At 40.0% G+C, this 17,859-nt stretch overlaps 1 long non-coding RNA gene across 1 annotated transcript in view; it reads right to left on the reverse strand.

The window, feature by feature from the left end:
• Positions 1-510: 510 nt before the first annotated feature.
• The window catches only part of LOC137227011 (uncharacterized), a 42,328-nt gene continuing 24,979 nt past the window's right edge, over positions 511-17,859 (reverse strand). The window contains exons 3-4 of the long non-coding RNA XR_010944651.1: positions 1,539-1,677; positions 511-589 (exon numbers count right to left, since the gene is read on the reverse strand). This is a non-coding gene — a long non-coding RNA (uncharacterized lncRNA). The remainder of the gene's footprint in view (positions 590-1,538; positions 1,678-17,859) is intronic.

Here is a 17,859-nt window from a genome sequence, read left to right on the forward strand (position 1 = left end):
GCCTGCATCTCATAAACCACTATGGGTCACAACAACACAAGAGCAAGACAGAGAAATGGCAAGTGTCCAGGAACTAAGAAGGAAACCTCCCATCTATTGCGAGATGCTTTTAATGTAGGGGGCAAAGGGTTGTCATCTTGACAAACAATGGACATCCCAAACTCCCAGCCTCTCCTCTCCAAACCTATGCCATCTCCTGATCCATTAAGAGGCATGATTTTATCCTACACACCATACCTTTCACAGCTTATTATTTCTGCTCTTTCCCATCCCTGTTGATGGCATGATATGTAAGACTTACCTCTGTCTCCAACAGTGAGTCTCTTGGCAAAGCAGCAAACAAAGCTATTTTTTTAGTTGTCCCTTGAGACGTATAGAAACCCAGAGTTAGGAGAGATCTAGAACAGCCAAAGCAGACGCAGGTACTCTCCATACCTTAGGTTGGACAATGACCCCTGAAGCAGGCAAATGGGCCCAGGGTGTTCATGTGTCAGAATAAAGCCTTACCTTTCTCCTAGCAAGGAAGCTTGCAGAACTCAGCCAGTACAGTAGCTAACAGGGCAGAGGAAACATCCAGCCTCGATCGCATCTATAAAACAAGGTGATTGCAAGAGTTGTGAATTGGCAACCCCTGTGCTGACTGCTCTGTGTTTTGCAAAAAGTGGAATTTAGTCATCTTTAAATGGGGTACATGTTCTCCAGGCAGCCAGGGCCCTGTCATTTTTTTTTGTCTCATACCTGGTCCTCTTCATATATCTGTGATACCAATCCAGCCCTGAAAGCATTCGAGCTTGAAATTAAAGACTCTTAAAGAGCCTTTCCCAGTCTTTAAAAGAATTACAGTGTTTTGACCCAGGCAGCCACAGCTAATGCTCCCCTGTTGCCTCTCTACTTGAGAATCTCAGCTTGAACTTCATTTTGAAAATAAGGCAACAGATAAAGGCAGCCCAGCAGGAGGAAGAAACGCATGTGTTAAAGTGTGGCACTGTGAAGCACCATGCCACATTCTAAAAATACAAGCAGTTGGGCATGACTAGACAAAGGGTGTAGGGGGAGAAGTAGGGGAATAGAAAAATTGAGGTGAGATGTGTAGCATGAGGCAAATATTGAAAAGAGTTGTGAGCTAAGCTGAAGATCCTGAACTTTGTCCTGAAAACTGAAGGGAAATGGCAGAAAGGGTGGGGTGGGGCGGGGGGGGGGGGTCGTTGAAGGTTTTTAACTCATTGAATTTCTATTTTAAGCCTCTATATTTTGGAGGCTGCAGGGAAGATGGACAAGTATCAATACTTTCCCCACCAGCAAAAAGTACTTTCCCCATCAGTAAATTCAGCTGGCGTAGATCAAGGGTTCACAATGCTGGTTGCATATTAGAATCACCTGAGACACTTGTAAAAGTGCTGCTAACCTAGCCTCACTGCTAAGAGATTATTTAATTGGGTTGGGGGAGGGAGGCAGGTAAGGTATTTTTTAAAGTATGATAACCTCAAGGATGCTTCTGGTTCTGAAATTCTATCAACTGTGTCAAAGAAGGTTCCTACCATCTGAAGTGAAATGTGGTAAAAGCCACTTCCTTTGCATCTTCAGACCCCAAATCCGGAACGAGGTTTGGAAAGCACCTCTAAACAGTTCATATCATTCTTCAAGTTGGTTTTATTCTTGGGCATATCGAGTTTCTCCCTAAAACAACATAGGATTATATTTTTTAAAATTTCGTGGTGGACAGATTTTTTTATATAAATTTATTTATTTTATTTATTTATTTTTGGCTGCGTTGGGTCTTTGTTCCTGTGTGCCGGCTTTCTCTAGTTGTGGCGAGCGGGGGCTACTCTTTGTCGTGGCACACGGGCTTCTCATTGCGGTGGCTTCTCTTGTTGCAGAGCACGGGCTCTAGACGCACAAGCTTCAGTAGTCGTGGCGCACGGGCTTAGTTGCTCTGCGGCATGTGGGATCTTCCCGGACCAGGGCTTGAACCCGTGTCCCCTGCATTGGCAGGCAGATTCTCAACAACTGCGCCACCAGGGAAGCCCTATAGGATTATTTTAGAGAATAACTGCAAACATCTATTTTAGAATTTCACACTGTCAAATCATTTAGATGTGAAAGAAAACCAGCACCTCCCAAATAAACAGAAAACCAATATGAAATAATAGGCAAAACTTATCCACACCTCATTAAGGATTGTTTTTAATCAATCAGTTAATAGGCATGTATATATAAAACCTTAGTCTTTGTTATACGTTCCAAAATGTGTTATTCCAGCATGGTAGATGAGCAGGCTCCCTACTCCTTTTCTGCCTCTCTTTTCCCCTAACCTGAACCTGAGAACGTCTGTTTGCTTGCTTGCTTCTTTTTAAAGCTATTATTTATTGAGCATGTCCTACGAGCCAGGCATTTTGCCAAAGCCTTATTTCAAATAAGTTAGTATTTATCACCTTTTTATTAATGAGTAAACTGCAGAGAGGAAACATAACTGCTCAACGACACAGCTAGTAACAAGCAGCACCAGAATCTGAAGTTCTGTCTCCTAAGGTCGTGAGCTTCACCATCTCCCTACACCGTACCGCCATTCATCCCCACTCTCTAATTAGATCTTGTCTCCCTCCCACACCCCCACACTCCCCACCTTGACCTGTGGAGCAGGAGTCCACCTGGAGTTCACTGAAGGTACGTGAAGAAGTCAATTAAGAGTAGACGCAGGCACACAACCTCAGATCACCTGCTCCTCACTTGGGCGATCTCTCAGACTGCTGTCAGTAGGGCGCCCTCTGCTGCTCATGATGCCGAAGTGGGTTAGGAACAGAGGACCGTGAAACTTCAGAGGGCCTCCTTATACAGAGCTGACCTAACCTTGAGACGAATTTGTCCTTTTTAAACAAACAACTGTACCTCCCCACCATAAAGAAAACACTCCTGCTCCATAGGTCAATCCCAAAAGCCTTCAACCCAAACAAGCAAGAAACATCAATCTCAGTTTTCAAAATTTTGTCCAAAATCAAGCCACAGATCACTGCAATGTCCTGAAAATAGTCTCCACCCCTCCGGTTCAATGTTAATTTCCTGTGTTCGCACTGCTCACATTGAACTGAAGCTTTAACCTTGAAAAACTATTGTCTTTTCAAAGTGTGACTGGGGGAAGAAGGAACGTCTCCTATCTGAGACATTATAACAACGCTGAACCAGCTGCTAAGAGCACACAGCCGTGGATGCTTGCTTTCTTTACCCAGAAATTATAAAACATTCAGAGACCCCTGGGGCAAGTTAACCATAAAATATTCAGCAACATCTGTGCCATATTATTTACTGACAGACTAGACCCAGAAAATATGGCCCCTGTATGGCGCAGGCAGCCCGGCACCACGTGGGTCGTTCGGCTGTGGCTGGAAGGTTCTGTTTTCCGGTCCTTCACTCCCACCACCCTCGCTCTCACGCAGGCTTTCCCCCCAGCACCTCAGTCATGGGGCTACCAGGACAAGCTTACGAACAGGTTTGTCCTCAGAGTCTCCGCGAGCAAAGCAATTTCTAACAATGGCTTCCTGGTCCTGTGGGGTTGGGGTTGTGTCCCTCTCAGGAACTTACACAGGTGACTCCCAGGAAGGCAAGGGCACAGCTTGAGGAGGGAACTGCCTCGAGGAAGCTGGGAGCGCCGCTTCCCTCCCTGGAGTCTGCGCACGCGCACACGCATGCGCACGCGCACACAAAAGCTGCTTTGCTCCCGAAATTGCCCGAACTAGAAACCAAGACACGTGAGTTCTGTCAGTCGGTCAATGCACAATCATAACCTTATTTGTGCCAAGAGCACTGCTAGCTCTGGGTTCCAGTCCTTCCTTTGCCACCTTGTGACCCGAAAACCTCTGTGATCCTCAGTGTGGGTTTCAGGGTGGAGGGGACAAGACAGTCACCTGGAGAGCTGTTGTAAACCACACACCCTTCCTGTCACTGAATTCTGGTAAACAACTGCTCTCTCCACCCCACTCTTCCCCCATTCCCAACTGCATGTTCATTTGGGGAAAAAATTTCTCACAGGCTGTAGCACACCCTCTCCAATGACTACTGCATTAGATCCTTTATAAGCAGAGTGAACACACACCCAGTTTGTCCGGGACAGTCTCAACTTACACCTGTAGTTGTATTTTATTAATAACATTCCCTTTCACTCTCAAAAGTGTCCCAGTTTGGGATATAAAATATACGGTCTCCCTTTATAAAGTCCCCTCCAGATCTAACGTGACTTTAACACACCCTCACCAAAGATTTCAGGACTTGTAGATTCTTCCCCACAAAAGTCTCCCCATGCTATTTTAAGATTCCCGACTGGACTGTCTCATAAGTGTCTCAGCCTGCACACAGCAGTTTCCATTTTTCCTCCTCTCCTGCGCTGCCTCCCCCAGGGTCTCTCTTCACAGTAAGAAGCTGAGAGAAGACCCCTCGCCCCAGCGCCTGCACCTCCCACCACCGAAGGGGCTGCCAGTGGATGACGCCACAGTGGCCCTGGCACAGTAGCAACCCAAACTGCCCCCGATTCTGCATCGTGGAGGCAGAGAATCCCACACACCTGCCGGTGCCACACTCACAGAAGGCTGGGGAGCAGCGTGAGGCCAGGCTCGCAGCAACTCCCAGAGGTCTCTCTCGCGTAACACCTCCTCTTACTGCTCATGCCCCTGTTACAGACACCACAAAATGACGGCCTGTCAGCCAACCTAGGTTACAGGTGTGCTTCTTTCACCAGGTTTTTTGTTTTTTTCATGTTGGGCAACAATTTAAAATGAGGAGATTTTGACTCCTAGAGAAAAAGAGTGCCCAAATCAATAAAGTCAGTAATGAAAAAAATAAAATTAGGAGATTTCACTGAAAATCCCTGTTGTAAAAGAACTGCTTGTAAGAACCGAATGTTAAATTTTCAACGATTTTGTGAGCAATTGTTAAACACAGCTATTATTAATACTTAAATTATATTAACATACACGTAAATAAATTTTATTAAAAACAAAGGCAATAATTAGATTGTGTTGATGGTTGTACAGTTCAGAAAACATACAAAAATTCATTAAACTTAAATGGACACAAAATATACGAAGGGTGAATTTTATGGTATGCAGATTTTACCTCCATAAAGCTATTAAAAAATAAAATATTTGGAATTCCCTGGCAGTCCAGTGGCTAGGACTCCGTGCTTTCCACTGCAGGGGGCATGAGTTCGATCCCTGGTCGGGTAGCTAAGATCCCGCATGGCACACGGTGCAGCCAAAAAAAAACAAAGAAAGAAAAGAAAATTTTTAAAGGTAATAAATACTCAAAAGTCATTACTTCTTAATTATATTATTACAACTTACTATGATCTCTGCTCTTGAAGTTATTTACATCTATTGCATCTGTGGGGTGGAAATGTCATCTAATAGAATGCTCATCTCTTCCCAGCTCCACATTCCGTAACATCCCTTGAAATAAGCCATGATGAAATTATAACACAGTAGAAATAGGCAAATATTTCAACTCAAGCCTTGGTCCATTGTTTGTTGATTGTCTAGACTTAAGAATATAATGGGGAAAAATGTTAATAATGCAGATAAAACTTTAAAGTGTTGTGCCTGTAGTCTTTACATTGTGAATAGCACCAAAAATTGAGGAAATGTTCTTCCAGTATTTGAAAACTGTTATCCAATTCAGAAGTCACTCACATCACTGATGAACAAGTGTACTTATGAGTGTTGGTTGATATTTTCATTTACCATAACAAGTCAGACAAAACTGAAACACAGATATATGTCAGAATTAAGCTCATAATCAAGCTTGCATTCATAGTCTTATTTTTTACCCTACTGTTGGTGATAAAATTATAAAAACTGAGAGTGGATGTGGTATTAAAAAATAGCAAGTCACACAGAGTATGTTAAATTTTATGGGTATTTGCAAGTTGCATGCTACTAGATATTCTTTATATCAGTAAAATTTACAATATGTATGATATATGTATATTTATTTGTATGTGTGTATGTATATGTATATATATATACTTACACACACACACACTTTTTGTTGTTAAACACCAGCACAACATTTTAAAATATCCTCATTTTCAGGCTTCTCTTGAAAAGTCAAATCTGGTAATATTGTACCTATACAGCCACCCAATAACTGGAGTTGGCTGGAGCTGAAGTAATGTCTTGTCCCCTTTAGACAGGCACACAGTCTCCAGTTCATGCACAGTCCTCACCACTCCCTATTGTCTTACCCTCTGTGTCTCACGTTTTCATTACCTGCCTGACTCCTACAGGCTTCTGAGTTTAAGCCCCCTGTTGTAGGCTCTCTCCTTGAGATCCAGACACATGTCCATAACACTGACCAGAGGACTGATAACTGAAACAGATTCAGTACTGACTTCCTGTGGCAGGCTGACTACTGGCTCCCAAAGATGTCCACATTCTAATCCCCAAAACCTGTGACTGTTGCCTCACGTGGTTAAAGGGATTTACAGTTTTGATTAAGTTAAAGATCTCAAGAAGGGGAAATTAGCCTAGATTATCTGTGTGGGCTCAGTGTAATCAATCACAAGGGCCCTTATCAGATGAAGGCAAGAGGATCAGAATCAAAAGAAGGAGATGTGAAGACAGTGCAGTGGTTGAAGATGGAGGAAGGCGCCGTGAGCCAAGGAATGCAGCTGGCATCTAACTGCTGGTAGAAAAGGCAAGAAAACAGATTCTCCTCCAGAGCCTCCAGAAGGAACACAGCCCTACTGACACTTCAATTTTAGCCCCATAAGATTCATTTCAGACTCTGACCTCCAGAACTGTAAGATAATAAATGGGTGTTGTTTTAAGCCACTCAGTTGGTGGTGATTTGTTACAGCAGCAATAAGAAACTAATATACCTTCCAATCTCCTCAGTAACACATATTCTCCCTCTGCCCAAATTCTCCTCTCTTTCCAACCAGCCACATCCCTGCCTAAAGTTATGTAACCAGGCTCTTTAAACCAAAAACTGTGTTTTCACTTAAAACCTTGACTTCAATTCTATGACGAATGGAGGGCCAAGGCAGAGCAAGCAAGGCATCCACATTTTGGAACAGACTCCTATCCCTCCATCTTATTGTTATATCTGATACTCTTCGAGGTACTCTGCGTTCTCACTCAAAGTGAAAGAGGTAGCAGGATAATCAGGGTAGATTATTAAAATAAACTTCAACTTCCCTCTAATCTATCAGTACCTCATCCTGCCTCTGGCTATCCCATTTCCAACTCTCTCCTTTTTGCGAACCCCATTTTCATTCTCCATCTCCCCTCCCACAGCCCAACTCACTCACCAGTTTGGCCTCTTAGCTCTTGACCCTCTGGCTTAGTTTTCTAAACTCCATCTAGCATGCTCATTCCTGCTATGGTGTCTCCATGGACTGGTAACTCACAACTAAAACTCCCCTTGGTCCAGCCCTAGAACTTCTCCCCATTTCATGGAAACTGCCCTTATTCCACTGCTCTGGACCCTTCTCAGCTCAACTATAAAGGAATTCAAATACTTAAAGAGCATGAAAATGAAGTGCATTGTTGGAATATATCCTCCTTCCTAACAGAATTACTTGGGGATTCAAATTCATATCACATTTTTCTGTAATAATATTATACATAACAGTGTACCAGCTCAGTCCATTTAAAACACATCACTTGCCTATAATATGAGTAAGCATAGAATGCCCCTGTATTCCAGGGCAAAGAGTAAAGAGGAAGAGGTTAACATGCTCAGACATAGGCAAAATTCTGCAGGGAGTTAAGTCGTACTTGGCATCTTTTTCCTTAGTCTTGTCTCGCTATTGCCCTCCTACTCACCTAAGTCTAAAATCCCCCACCACCCCAACTACCAGTTGAACTGTACATTACACTATCTAATTTGGTAGCCACTAGTCACATGTAATAATCGAGCACTTGAATTTCAGACTTAATACCAAGAAAAGAATGTAAAATATCTCGATAGTCTGCACATTAAGTAGATGTTTCAATGGTAATAGTTTGGGTGCATTGGGTTATATAAAATATATTATTAAAATTAGCTTCATTTTAAAAAAAATCTTTTAACATGGTTACCAGAAAATTTTAAATTATATACACAGCTCGCACTTGTGGCTCGCACTGTATTTCTGCTGGGCAGCATTGCTTTAGGCTCTTGTTATCCACCGTGTTGTCCACAGACCAGTAACTTGAGGATCACCTGGTAGCAGAAAGCAGAATCTCAGGCCTCATCGCAGGCCCACTGAATTAGAGTTTGCAATTTAACAAGATCCCCAGGTGAGTCATCTGTACAGTAAAATTTGAAAAGCACGGTTCAGGGGTCAGCAAACTTTTTCTTTAAAAAGCCAGATAGTAAATATTTCAGGCTTTGTGGGTCATACAGTCTTCATCACTACTACTGAACTGTGTCATTGTATTATATATAAGTGAACGAGTGTGGCCATGTTCCTGTAAAATTTTATTTACAAAAACAGGCTACATAGTTTGCCCATCCTGGGTTAGACCAGCATTTTTTTTTTCAGATGTTAACGTTCATCAGCTTCACTTAGGGAGCCTGTTAAAACACTGCTTGCTGGTCCCCACCCTCAAAGTTTCTGATTCAGAAAGTTTAGGAATGGGTCTGGGGATTTATACTTTTCAAACAAGTTTCCAGGTGATAGGAAAGCTGCTGGAGCAGAGACCACACTTTGGGAACCACTATTCTAGAATTAGAGTTTTCAAATCTGGCTGTACATTGGAATTATTTAGGGGTCTTTTTAAAAATACTCAGTCCAGGATAAAGAAGATATGGTACATACATACAATGGAATATTACTCAGCCATAAAAAAGATAATAATCCCATTTGCAGCAACATGGATGGACCTAGAGATTAACATACGAAGTGAAGTAAGTCAGAAAGAGAAATATGAATATCATATGATATCACTTATATGTTGAAACTAAAAAGATAATACAAGTGAACTTATTTATGAAACAGAAAGAGACTCACAAATTTCAAAACAAACTTATGGTTACCAAAGGACAAAGGTCGGGGGGAGGGATAAATTAGGAGTTTGGGATTAACATATACACACTACTATATATAAAACAGATAATCAACAAGGACCTACTGTATAGCACAGGGAACTCTACTCAATATTCTGTAATGACCTATATGGAGAATCTGAAAAAGAATGGATATATGTACATGTAAAACTGAATCACTTTGCTGTATACCTGAAACTAATACAACATTGTAAATCAACTATACTCCAATATAAAAAAAATTTAAATTAAAAAAAAATACTCATTCCTGGCCCTCCCTCCAGACCCATCAAATCACAGTCTCTAAGGGTGGGACCTGGCCACATTTATATTTTCTAAAAAGCCCCCAAATAATTCTAATGTGCAACCCGGTATGTGCGTATTACAAAATTACCTACTGTTCCCTAAATGAAAAGGGCAAGGTGTTAGCAAGACAGAAATGTTAACGAGCTAATTTCCAATATCTTTGAAAGACCTGGAGCACCTTAACACACAAAAGACCTAAGTATTTTACAAAGGGATTTCTTCTTATGGCTCTCAAATTGATGGAACTGATAGTGTGACTAAGTACAATTTTCAACTTTCAGGTTGTTTGGGGAGGTATTAAGTGAGCAGAAAAAAACATGGGCTATCAGGATTTGCTTTCCTATACTGTTTCTGTTTTCAGTTTCACAAGTAAATAGCTCACCAACAGCAAGTTCCAAGATGTGACTCCTAGTTCTTCTAGCTGTGTGACCTCAGACAAGTCACTTGAGCTTGTCCTTCCTTGACTATAAAACGAGAGGGCTTGGCTTCTGTCCCTTCCAGCTCTAAAGGTCTTTTCTTTATAATTTGCATTTTACAAATCATGACTTTTTATAAACATTTCAAATATTTTTCTCTTTGGCAGCAGCAGTGGGTACTGTGCTAATGGGATCAGGCCGCAAGTGAAGGCAACTGCTCATACAGAGATGTCCTGTGTGTGATTTTTTTATGTGCAGCAAATCCTCAGCACCATGTAGCCTGCCAGCTTTATGGACCACCATCAGAAATCAGAATTATGGCCAGGGCCAGTATCAGGTGGCCAGGCTACTGCGCCAAGCTCTCAGCTACTTTGAATAGTGACATTGAGCCATGTGAGGAGATGGAGAGTAAATAATCCTAACTATGGACAAAGGAAATAAAAGCAAAGACCTGGGATAGAGAAGGCTTTATCCTGGGACTAAGGAAGAACAGAAGAGACCCAAGAGAAGTCAACAAAGATATCCCAGCATTGGTCTGAGAATATAGGTCCAGTGGAGAAGGACAACTGCTACATACAGTAGGGTAAGGAATAGGGACACTCATATGAACCAAGGAAAGTAGATTAGATGGAAAAGAAGCATATGTAATTGACTTCCTGCATCTATATATCAGGCCTAACTCACTTAAAAGTAGTCCAAATACCCTGAGAAAGATGAATAAATTTATAATAATAAGATCAATTGTGAGTCTTTGGGGGCCCCCAGGGGACAAATGTGCCCCTCTTACTGGACAGACAGACTTTGGAAGCTAGGAGTCATAATTTCTATGCAGGTTTACAAAGGTAGACATTTTATTAACTTACTTCACTAGATGTTCTTTTTACCAAATAGTCTTTTTCATATCATGCACCCATGGGGACTATCTTTCCAGGAAGATATTTATCTTTACTACTATAGATAATCTCAATTTAACGAGGAACTAATTTAATTGATATAGTGAAAAAGCAAGTGGAATGATCACTAGCAGCAATCTAGTAATTCTTTTTCAACAAGAGATGAGAATCAGTGCAGGGTGAGCCAGTCTTTTCTTCCCTTGAAGTCCTGTGTCAATTCACAAAATAGGAACTTTCACCAACACATCCACCCTCTTGAGAAATTTCCATCAACCATGCTTCCTTCTTGATCTTCTGGAAGAGAGGAGGAGCGTCTTACCCGATTGTTGGAATTGGGGTAAAAGGCACAGCTCAGATATATCTTTGGTTGAGTCTTGAGAACCAAAATGAGACTTTAAAAACTGAAAAGTTATGGAATTTGGCTGAATACTATTGCTAAACATTTCTGTTACTCTGCAGGGAGGAATTTGAAAAAGATATGAAAGTGACAATTATTGTAGAAAACAGAAGCATTACATGTTTATGCTCCAATAAGATGCATATTTGTATTTGCATTTCTTTTTTTTTTAACCTGGAATGGGATAATATGCTCGACTTTGGTCTCCAAATTGCTTTTTTCACATAATAATATATCATTGGAATCCCTCTAGGTCAATATATGTAAATCTGATTCACTCTTTTTAATTTTGGTATAACAGTTTTGTAGTAAAGATTATTATAATTTATTCTACCAGTCTCCTATTAACGTTCGTTCAGATTGTTCCCAGCTTGTTTATTTACCACTACAAACAACATTAAATAAACATCCTTATTCATATATCCTTAAGTACTTGTGCTTTTGCTCCATAGTAGAGATTATCAAAAAGGGAGTACAAGATCAAATGATATGATGTATTTTGTCTTGACAGATATTGCCAGATGCTTTCCCAAAAAGTTCCAGCAATTCAAATTCCAACCAGCAATGTATGACTACCCATTTTCCATTTTTACCAACACTTAGTGTTTCCAAAATATCCTGTATTTACTTCACTAATGGTTCAATTTTTATTTCCCTGAGTGCTAGTAAAACAGAGCATCTTTTCATGTATTTACTGGCTATTTGCATTCTTCTTTTTTTAATTTAATTTTATTTTTTATACAGCAGGTTCTTATTAGTTATCCATTTTATACATATTAGTGTATATATGTCAATCCCAATCTCCCAATTCATCCCACCACCACCACCACCACCCCTCCCGCTTTCCCACCTTGGTGTCCATATGTTTGTTCTCTACATCTGTGTCTCAATTTCTGCCTTTATTTGCATCCTTCTTTATGTGAATTTTCTGTGCATATACTTTACCAATTTTTTTCTATTAAGTCATTTGTCTAATTCTTATCCATTTATAGGAAGTCACTGTTTATTAGGGCTGTTAAATTTTGCCCATCACAGATGCTGAAATATTTGTTTCCCTTTCATCTTGTATCTTTTGCTTTCATTTATGTTACATTTAAACATAAACATTTTTAAGTTTTTCAAAGTTTAATATATTAGTCTCTTATTGCAACTGGGTTTCTTGTCTTGCTTAGGAAGTTTACCCTACCCAAGGATATGAAAATATGCTTCTAAATTTCTTTATTTCATATTTCTACATTTAAATCTTTAATGTATCAGAAATGCATTTTTATTGAGGTAAAAATACACACACAGAGAAAAACACAGATCTTAAGAGTACAATTCTAGGAGCTTTGACAAATGTATACATCCATATAAACAAAAACCCGGGGCTTCCCTGGTGGTGCAGTGGTTGGGAGTCCGCCTGCCAATGCAGGGGACAGGGGTTCGAGCCCTGGTCCGGGAAGATCCCACATGCCGCGGAGCAACTAAGCCTGTGCACCACAACTACTGAGCCTGTGCTCTAGAGCCCGTGAGCCACAACTACTGAGCCCACGTGCCACAACTAATGAAGCCCGCGTGCCTAGAGCCCATGCTCCGCAACAAGAGAAGCCACCGCCATGAGAGGCCCGTGCGCCGCAAGGAAGAGTAGCCCCTGCTCGCTGCAACTAGAAAAAAGAAAGCCCACGTGCAGCAACAAAGACCCAATGCAGCCAAAAATAAATTAATTAAATAAATTTAAAAAACAAACAAACAAACAAAAACCCGTTGAGATACAGAACATTTCCATCACTGCAATGAGTTTTCATGTGGCTCTTGCCATCAATTAGTGGATCTCACTGACAACCACTGTTCTGATTTCTATCACATGTCACTTTTGCCCATCACTGAACTTCCTATTAATGGACTCATACAACGTGAACTCTTTTGTGTCTATTTTATTTCACTCGATAGAATGTTTCTGAGATTTTTTCCATGTTATTGCTAAGCTGTATTTCATTGTATAAACATTTAAGAGTTTGTTTACGCATTCTCCTGTTGAGGGACATTTGGGTTGTTTCCAATTTGGAGATCTTATTAATAAAGCTTCCATGAACATTCACATGCACATCTTTGTTTGGACAAATAGGACAGATGTTTCCATTTCTCCCAAGGGAAACACCTAGGAGTAGAAATGACACATCTCAGGGTAGGTGAAGAGTCAAACTTTTTAAGAAACTGCCAAAACTTTCTCCAGGATGACTACACCATTTTCTACACCCACAAGCAAAATATGAAAGTTCCTGTTGCCTTACACCCTTGCCAACATCTGGTGTAGTCTTTGTAATTTTAGCTACATCAGTAGGTTTGAAATGGTTTCTCACTGTGATATAAATTTGCATTTTCCCAATAACTAATGATGCTGAACCTCTTTTCATGTCCTTAATACCATTTAAATTGGGTTGCTTGTCTTTCATTGTTGAGTCATAGAAGTTCTTTATATGTTCTAGATATAGCCCTTTTGTATATGTACAAATACATATACAATACATACAGATATATGTATTGTGAATACACTTTCCCACCTCAGACTTTTCTTTTCATTTTCTTCACAATGTCTTTTAATAAGAAGGCATATTTAATTTTAATAAAGTCTAACTCAACAATTTTTTATTTATAGTTAGTGATTTTCATAAGAAATCTGTGTCTTCTCTGAGTTTACAAAGATATTCCATGTTTTCTTCTAGAAACTTTATAATTTACCATTTAAATATGTCAATGATTTATTCTTAATTAAGCTTTGTTTATAGTGTGAAGTAGACCTTGATGTTCATTTTTTTCCATGTGTTTAATCGGTTCTCCCAGAACCACTAGAAATCTTTGTGTGGGCAAGACTAGTCCAGTCAGAATGGAAACATAAAAAATAATTGCAATACCTAGAATTGTCAAAGATAAGGAGAATTAGGCATTCTTATATAAGCTGGTATATACATGTAAATCATATATTGATAGTACCTTCTTCAGAGCAGTTTGACAAAGGATCAAGTTCCTTGAAATATATACAAACTTTAAACTAGCAATTTAATTTCTAAGAATTTATGCTAAGGAAACAACTCGGGTCCCCAAAGATTTCTCTACAACAATAGTCACAGGACAGAGGTAATCTAAATGTCAAAATCAGGAAATAGGTAAAATAAATTATGATATTTATAATAGATTTTTTTTTTTTTTTTTTTGCGGTACGCAGGCCTCTCACTGTTGTGGCCTCTCCCATTGCGGAGCACAGGCTCCGGATGCACAGGCTCAGCGACCATGGCTCACGGGCCCAGCCGCTCTGCGGCATGTGGGATCTTCCCAGACCGGGGCACGAACCCATGTCCCCTGCATTGGCAGCCGGACTCTCAACCACTGCGCCACCAAGGAAGCCCTATAATAGATTTTATAACAGAATTTTATGTGGCTATTAAAATTTGGCTCATAAATGTTTTACAATTCTATTGTTTTATATTTGTAATATATTAAGTGAAAAAGAAGTATAAAACACCGAATATCTTTTGACTATATTTTTGTAAAAAGATGAAGTAAAAGATCAGAGGGACATACACCAAAATATTCTACTCTTAAAAGAGCAGTTTGCTCTTTGTACCCATTCATTCTTTAATCCTCTACAAGATTGGGAGTTGGGATTATAGGTAATGATATTTTTCTTGTCTGTATTTCCTTTCTTTCTCTACAATTATCATATGTTGCTTTTGTACTAAGAAAAGAACACAATAATTTTAAAAGAAAAAAAGGGGGAGCCTCTAAACCCAGTATGTATTTTGGTCATGTTTCTTCTCAATCAACTTCAAAACAGCTGTATTTCAGTTAATTGCTATTTCTCTTTTCCCTGGTGCAGATATCATGTGACATGGAGCATTTACAATTACTGGCCCTCTCCTCAGCCCATCTATTATTTTCATCACAGCTCTGGTAGGTGTGTGTCATATGGGCAACCATGGAGAAAAAATGAAGCAGCTCATCAACACTGCCACAGAGTCAAACTAAGTTGAGAAAAGGAGTCGTTTGCAGCAGGTATATCCAGAATTTCAGCTTTCATGTAGAGAAGAAAATTAGGGGAAACTGGAATTGCATTTACTGTCCATGTGTGAGAACAAAGAGAACCTGTCTCCTCACCTGCTCCCTCCCACCTCCATACAATTCATGTTGTCATTTTATATATTTGGTTTGCTTATGCAGATAATAAAAGGAAGATACTGATCGCTTGTTCTGTTTCCTCTTTTGTCGGTAATGTAATTTTAGCTCTAACAGCTGGCCACATTTGACCAGTGCCTAGAACTACAGGCTTCTCTTATACCTTGAGCTAAAAGCACAATTTGTTACAATCTGTTACCCTCTTCTGAAGTCAGTTATTCTACTGGGAAAGTAGTTTGCTCCTAGCTCCCATTCACTCTCTAGTCCTCCATAGAATTGCATCATGTTGAAACCAGGAAGGTCTTAGAAAATAAAAGCTATCACTTAGAGTGCTCACTATAGAGCAGGCATTATTCTAAAAGCCATGCATATATATTAACACATTTAATCCTTACAACTTTAGGGTAGGTTCTATCCTCATTATAAAGGTCAGGTAACTGAGGCACATAGTGGTTAGGTTAAATTGTCCAGTGTCACACAGGAAGTATTCCAGGATTGGAACAGAGGTCATCTGGCACCAAAATCCCCTTAACCTCCATGCTCTGCCTCTCAGTCATCACATGTACATCCGGTCCTCTTACAAACCACCAAGCACCATTCTTACTGTAGAAAAATTAGAAAATTTTATACTTTTGTCATCTAAAAAATCATTTATTGAAGAAAAGAAGAACAAACACTGGGTCCCTAAGACAAGGAAGATGGTAACTAGAAGGAATCACAGAATTTTTCTCTTTTTTACCCTTTCTCCAAATAGGGTCTGTTTCATAAGGTCAGGCATGAGTGTGCCAGTACAGGAAGATGAGGTATTTCTTAATTCACCCTCAGTTCACAAGCTTTTTTCCTTTAATATTTTAGGTGGGATAATACAGTTTTAGGATTTTTTTGTGCCCTCATAGACATTTTCATGCAAAGTTGGGAAAAGCTATGTCAGACACTGATAACCTAATACCATTTCAAACATTACAGTTTTCTATCATTAGGCCAATTACAGGGTCTGTGAAAGCCAGTGAAATATATGGTGCACACTGACCTTCCCACCCCTCTCCTACCCCTGACTCTCTTCCGCAAAGGTTATAGACACACTAACCTGGGAACTCACAGAGGTCAAATGGGGATAAATTGCTACAAACAGCCACAGTTTTAAAATGCATTAATTTGAGGTTAATTCGAAGGATGAGTTTTGTCATAAGGACAAACACTTCCTCTAACCTGAAGGAAAGATCATTCAGAGCCTATAATTCAAGGTGACAGAGAAGACCTAGTGTCACTCAGTTCTTTTCATGGTTGCTGGTATAATTATCTTTATTTATATGGGCTTTTTACAATTTTCTTCCTGAAAATATCAATTCAATAAAAAGGAATGCTGAGAGAGCAGAATGTGATCTGGGTTATAAATTAACAGCTCATACTAGTAAATGATGAGAATCATTCATTAATGAACTAAATACAATGGACCAAAAAATGCATTTTACTTCTTCCAAGTCATGTGGTGAAATGTTACAGCTTAATTAAGTGTACCCTGTGAAAGAATATTCTCTAAAAAAATTTTTGACTTGATTCTTCAGTAACTGAAGTGCACTGTTCAGTTTCCAGGGGTCATAAAACCTGTCCTTTATGCTCCTGCTACTAACAGTTTTGTACTTGCAACTACAAGTTACTAAAAATATTGAAGGAATTAGCACAGGGTTACCACAGGCTCTTGGAGCCAAAATCCTATGCCCAGAAATTGCTGTCGGTTTTGAAACAGCCCCGAACGGCTGAGTCAGTTGTTCAGTGCATGTCTGCTGGGGAGCAATGATCGTGCTGTGCCAGATTTGGCAGGTGTTGTCCCCATATTCCAGAAGAGGAAAGGAAGCTCTCTAAAAATATATTTCTTCCTTATTCACACAGGCACTTGACTCTGGAAATGAATGCGTTACTACCAATGGTAGGGTGTGTGAGTATTCGTTTGTCTTTTGCTCCATTCCTTGTTCCAAAAGCAGGTTTGTATTTATGTGATATTTTAGGATGGAGCACCTAACCTGAGGCTTGGAACATAGTACCCAGCAGATGCTGGAGCAATGAATGATTCAGCAAAGCAACTCAGAATCTCTTTCCCAGGAATTATATTGCAAAATACTCAAAGCCCAAAGTCACTCGTTTGTTTTTAAGTACCGGTATATTTCTTGTACCTTTCTATTTGTCTCCATAATGCTCATCTTTATCTAGATATTGGACAGTTGTTTATGAAAGCACAACTTTCTTTGCCAACATAGCCCTCCCCTCAGCTTCTGTCTTTCTGAGCATCCTCCTATATGAATCTCCCTAAGATCCTTCTCACTATCTTTGCTCAAGCCATTACCGCCTTCTCAGATGACCTCCTGAACAATCATTTACAACAATCTGAATCATTAAAGTCCCAGTTCAAAATTCGCCTCTTGTGAGACCCTTTCCCCAGCAGCCAGCCATCTCTCCCCACCTATCTTCACCCCTCAACACATACACACTAGGTCTGTGCTCGTCACCCTGAAATTTCTCGTCTCCCGTCTTTATGGTTGTTCTCCAGCTGCTTAGGGTGCACCTATATTTTATCTCTCCTTAACTATAAATACCTTCAGGAAAGCACCTGTTCCATCTTCCGGACACATTCCCTTCCACTGCCCCATAGGATCAATTTCCCTACGTCATATAAAGTAAG

This window comes from Pseudorca crassidens, chromosome 7 (genome assembly GCF_039906515.1).
Source record: "Pseudorca crassidens isolate mPseCra1 chromosome 7, mPseCra1.hap1, whole genome shotgun sequence".
Taxonomy (NCBI): Eukaryota; Metazoa; Chordata; class Mammalia; order Artiodactyla; family Delphinidae; genus Pseudorca; species Pseudorca crassidens.